The sequence below is a fragment of the Silene latifolia genome, chromosome X (genome assembly GCF_048544455.1).
Source record: "Silene latifolia isolate original U9 population chromosome X, ASM4854445v1, whole genome shotgun sequence".
NCBI lineage: Eukaryota > Viridiplantae > Streptophyta > Magnoliopsida > Caryophyllales > Caryophyllaceae > Silene > Silene latifolia.
This window is the reverse complement of record NC_133537.1, coordinates 65,422,369-65,428,747: the sequence shown is the minus strand read 5'-3', so window position 1 is coordinate 65,428,747 and position 6,379 is coordinate 65,422,369.

The window sequence follows — 6,379 nt, the reverse complement described above, 5'->3', positions numbered from 1 at the left end:
ACCAATTACAGTACGTTGGGAGGGCCTAGGGACAAGATTTCATACCTTGTTCCTTTAGAATTGCTCCAATTCCTCGTGCATTGCAATCACCCAACATTCATCAGTCAAGGCTACTGTGACATGGTCTGGTTCAATTTGTGAGATGAAAGCATTGTGTGCACAGAAATTTTGAAGCGATGATCTGGTTTTTATTCCAGAGGTTAGGTCACTGGTTAGATTTGATAAAGGATGTGAGCTTTGGTGTTTCCATTTTTTGGGAATAAGTGGGTTAGAGGATTCGGTTTGTTCGTCTGTAACAGTAGAGGGGGCTGTTGCATGAGGATTGTTTGAAGGAGGTGATTGTGGTTCGTTTATGATTAGATTGGGCTGTTCTTCACCATCCTTATTCCTCCTGGATGAGGTAGCATCATCTTGTGTAGGAGGACGATTAGTTCCCCCTGAATTTTGGACATCCTCCTCATGCAACAGTGGCTCTAACTGTTGCTCAGCCTCTTCCACCACTTGATCCATATCATGTCGTGTCATACTAATCTCAAAATCGTCATCATATTCATCATCCTCATCATCGACCTGTGTGTTTGAGACAAAAAGACTAGATTCGTCAAATATTACATGAACGCTTTCTTCCATTTTCATAGTCCTTTTGTTATAAACTTTATAAGCTTTACTATGATCGGAATAACCAACAAAGACTCCTTCATCACTACGAGCATCAAATTTGCCAAGGTTGTCTTTTCCATTATTGTGCTCAAAGCATTTACTACCAAAGCATTTTAAATGTGAGAGATTAGGTTTTCTTCCTTGTAGTAGTTCATAGGGAGTTTTCTCAATGATTTTTCTAATCATGACACGGTTGTGAATATAACAAGATGTGTTTACGGCTTCGGCCCAAACATTCTTAGGAACTTTAGAGCTAATGAGCATGGTCCTAGCCATATTTTCAAGAGTTCAATTCATTCGTTCAACAACCCCATTTTGTTGGGGGGTTCTTGCGGCCGAAAAGTTATGACTAACACCATTCTCATTACAATAAGACTCAAATGACAAGTTCTCAAACTCGGTTCCATGGTCGGATCTCAATGAGACAAGTTTATAACCAAATTTGTTTTGAACCTTTTTGACCCAAATTAAGAACTCATCAAATATTTGTTCCTTAGAACTTAAGAAAAGAAGCCAAACAAATCTTGTGAAGTCATCTACAATGACACAAATATAACGACTTCCACCTCTACTCACAATGCGCATGGGACCACATAAATCAATATGAATGAGTTCAAGAGGTAAGGAAGTGCTAACAACCTTTTTGGATTTAAAAGATCATTTAACTTGTTTTCCTTTTAACACAATCATCACAAAGTGATTTAAATTCAAACTTAATGTTAGGAATGTCGTTAACTAGATCAAGTCTCTTGAGGGTGTTAAGTGTCTTAGCATTTACATGACCAAGTCGTTTGTGCCAAAGCCAAGAGTCGTTCTTTTGAACACTCATGCATGATAGTGATTGACCCGACAATGAATATAAGTTAGTCATGTAGACATCTTTGACACGTTTACCTTCAAGTATGAGTTCTCTAGTTTTTCCATTGATGATTTTACATTCACTAGCAAGAAATTCAACAATATTACCTCGATCACATAGTTGTGAAATGCTCAAGAAATTGTGTTTCAAACCTTTGACAAGCAACACTTTGTCCACGCATAATGACTTTGACTTACCAACTTTTCCAATACCAATGATTTCACCTTTCTTGTTGTCGCCAAAAGTCACCATGCCACCATCGTAGGCCTCTAGCGAGAGGAATTGGTTTTCATCTCCCGTCATGTGACGAGAGCATCCACTGTCTAAGTACCAATTGCCGCTGCCCCTCACTAATGCCTAAATTGTCGAAAGCTTATTTTGCAAGTCTTGCTTCATCACTAAGTAACATCCCAATTTGTTCCAATTGTTTATTATCCCTTTGACACAATTTGAGGTAAGCTAGAAGAGTGTCACGTTCCTTAGTCAAGGAAGACACTAATTCAGTGAGAGTATCTATTTATTTTCTTGACTCAGATGCCACAATAGAGACCTCTGTGGCATGAGTCTGTTCATCTCTTTTTAACATCTCAATTTGAGCAAGAAGGTCATCATTTGATTTTTGAGCTCGTTCTAAGGCACTTTTAACATGACTAGACTCATCATTTAACATTTCAACAATCTTAACAAGATCATCTTTTTCGTTGTTACGAGTAGTTAAGTCAATTAAAAGTTGGTCACGTTCTTGAGTTAGTGACGACACATTTCCTTTGTTAGAACTGGATGCAACAGTGCAGAGATCTGTTGCACCCGCTTCATCGACTTTATTAGCTAAAAACAGATTTTGTTTTCGAAGCTTTTTAATTTCTTTCTCAAGACTCAACATGGAACTAGGTTGATCATTCTCATTTAGACTTTCTTTTAAGATGACATTTTCCTCAGCTATGTCCTCAATTTCAATTTGCATAGCTTCCAACTTATTAGTTTGGACACGACATTTATCAATAAATTGATCTAGGAGGAGACAAACTTTGTCTTTAGAGAAAGATCGAACCTTTTTCTTGAGCTTAATTACCTCATGGTCTGAATCAGAGTCTGAATCTGCGGAGTGAGCCATAAGACACTTGATGTCTTCTTTCTTTGAGGATTTGGAAGCATTTTTTTGAGGAGCTAGACGAGATGCTAAGTTTGGCGTCTAATTCATCCTCAAGGACATCGTCCTCTTTAGAATCAGACATGCCCCAAATAGCAGTCATTACTTTGTTTTTGTACTCACGTTTAGCGGAATCACGTTTTTCTTTGGATTTGATATTGTTCCACTTTGGGCATTCTTTGATTTGGTGACCTTTGTCACCACATTTAAAGCAACCAACTGTGGAATTAGACCTTCTCCTAGGAAAACGACGTTTGCTATAATTATTGCTATACCTTTGAGAGTTTCGACCATTTATCATGCCAACAATGTTTTTAGTGAACATTGCAAACTCGTCATCTTCATCCTCCTCATCACTTGAGAGAGCATTAAGAGCGAGTCCTTTCCCTTTAGAGCTTTTACTAGAACGTTTCATGAGAGTTAACTCATGAGCCATAAGTGAGCCCATAAGTTCATCAAGGGTGAGCAATGAAAGGTCCTTAGCTTCCTTAATAGCCGTAACCTTCGGTTGCCACTTTTCAGTTAAGCTACGAAGAATTTTACGGACTAGATCTTCGGATTGAAAACTTCTACCTAAACTCTTAAGGTCATTGACAATACATGAAAAACGTGAGGACAAACTATTAATTGACTCGTCTCTTTCCATATTGAACATCTCATATTGTTGCATGAGAAGATCAATACGGTATTTTTTGACTTGTGACGTTCCCTCATAAGCAACGCTTAGGGTGTCCCAAATCTCTTTGGCCGAAGTACATCCAGATATACGATTAATCTCTTGGTCACCGATCCCATATTGAAGAATGGACATGGCCTTAGAGTTTTTCTCGATTTTTTTATAGTCGGCCTCAACATACTTATCCTCAATTTTCAAGGTACTAGTGCCATCAGCATTAGTCACTTCGATTTTGAGGGGACCCTTTTGAATGATTAACCAACATTCATAGTCCACACTTTTGACATAGTGCTCCATGCGATGTTTCCACCAGGCATAGTTTTCTCCCTTAAAAATGGGATACTTAGTGTGTTTTGAATCGTCCATAACTATAGGATCAACTCTTTGGATTTAACCAATATCAAGAGCACGAGGCTCTGGTACCAATTGAAGAGTTAAGAACGATTAACACCTAAGAGGGGGAGGGGGTGAATTAGGTGTACCTTTTAAAATTTTTATCCTTAACTTGGTTAATTAATTAACTTAAGTAAAGAATATTGAAGTACAAGACTTGAGAAACTTAATTGAATGTAAGTTCACAAGATGGTACAACAGTTCTATGTCACAGTATAAGTGACTGTGACACAGAACTTGATTAGGTACATGCGAGAAATAGCAAAGTGGAAGAACGTAAAAGTAAATGAACAAACAAACGACATTTTAAAAATTGGTTCAGACTCTACTCCGAGGCCTACGCCCAACTGTTATTTTATTACTTGTTTAGAAATTTACTCAAACTTACTAAACCCCTTACAATGAAAATAACTCGCTAACCTACTCCGGTTGCACTCAAACTTAAAGCTACTCCACTTCAAGAGTTTATGGGTTCTATCTAAAGGTGTTACAGAATCCTGAATCTCAAGAGCTCACTAAATAAACATGGAGATCACAATTAAGATCTAACACGAGAATCATGGAACAAACTCATTATGTCACAGTACAACGAACTGATATTTGGAGGTTTTATAGCTTTTTCGAAAACAATTTGAAGACTTTAAAATCAGAAAAACGTTTTGCAAACACTTGAAGAACAAAGCTTTAAATGCACAAATGATTTGCAAAGTTTTACAATAAATGCTTTGGAAGTCTTGAAAAATAAATGAGACTAAGACACTCTATTTATAGTGGATTTAGTCTTAGGTAAGTACAACATGGAGAAATTAAATCCAATATAAAAATAGTAGTCTTGAGTGATGATAAGTGTTAGACTATAGGCTTGGGGCTTAAGAAATAATTATCTCATTATCACATTGACTAACTGTTTAGTCAAATACATGGACTAACCTTTTAGTCATATAAATAATCAATGTGATTGCATTTCCATAATCACATCTCTCAAACACATCATTTAGGTGTGACTTTTAGGGACCAGTTGATCACCGCCATCAGTATGATAATAACGTCAAACTTTCTAGCAAGCCAACCGTTATTAAGTAATCGTTAATCAACTGATAAAATACTAAGTATACCCTTGTGAACCTATAAGAGATTTATAAATGTTATCACACTAATTGTGGAGGACACAAGCTCCAACAATCTCCCACTTGTCCTCACAAGTGTATGTGCGATAACCGATTCTCATATCCTAAAATTTCTCCCACTCAATGTAAAACAATTTGCAAAATCCGTATTCACAAAGGTCATATTTTACAAGTGATCAATATCAAGAGTGGTTTCCCCGACTAGAGAGTAACTTAACTGATAAATGAATCATCATTCGAGCATGGCCATGCATTTCAGTTACAACTCCTCGAGTGGCCCTGAGAAATAACTAAACCTGATAAAGGTTGGATATTTTCTTTAACTCGAATCCTGCAGATATAAGTACAAAGATGAAATGACCCAAAGACAATCTACTTAGCCTCCTGTTACGGCAGACCATGAGAAAGAAACCAAAGTCACCCAAAAACTGCCTTAATCTCAAGAGACAGTCGATAGTAAAAAGAATCGACTCTAGGAACACAATGGACGTCCAATCCACGACCTGGCACCGAATGTTTTAAACATTTAGGACTCCATTACGCTGTCACAAAAATTGTCCTACGAGGTATCATTATAACTCTTATCTGTGATCGATCAGCCAACCGTTTGACTTATGGCTCGTTGAACCCACCATCAATCGACTGCACAATATAATAGCCAGAGTTATCAGCTCGTGTAGGCGATTACGGACCAAAACAAATATAATGTAATTCAGTTCACTTTGTGGCGTTCAATGTTGTCAGTACAATCCACATAAAAAACAAAATATTATAATAAAACGATGAAGTTATAAATAGTATATGAAAAATATAATGTATCGAATCCATAATCAACTACTACAACTCAGGAACACGTTTAATTCCCATGGAAATAACGTGCCCTTCATGCTTATCATAATTCAATGGTTTAGTGAGAGGATCCGCGATGTTATCATCCGAAGCTATCTTGTCAATCACTATCTCCTCTTGCTCCACGTAATCACGGATCAGGTGAGCTTTCCGATGTACATGTCTAGACTTGTTGCTAGACTTTGGCTCCTTAGCCTGGAAGATGGCACCTCTATTGTCACAATAGATGGTGACCAGGTCATTCGAACTAGGAACTATCGTAAGTCCTTGTAAGAATTTGACGCATCCATATAGCTTCCTTTGCTGCTTCCGAAGCGGCATAGTACTCGGATTCAGTGGTAGAATCTGCTACAACATCCTGTTTGGAACTCTTCCAGCTGACCGCAACACCATTAAGAGTAAAGACGAACCCAGACTGAGATTTTGAATCATCTCGATCCGTTTGGAAGCTAGCATCTGCGTAACCGATTGCGCATAGCTTAGTATCTCCTCCATAAGTCAATACCCTATCCTTAGTCCTCCGTAGGTACTTAAGGATGTTTTTAACACCTATCCAGTGTGTTTCACTTGGATTCTTTTGGTACCGACTCGTCATACTCAATGCATATGCCACGTCTGGACGTGTGCATATCATGGCATACATGATTGATCCTATGGCTGATGCA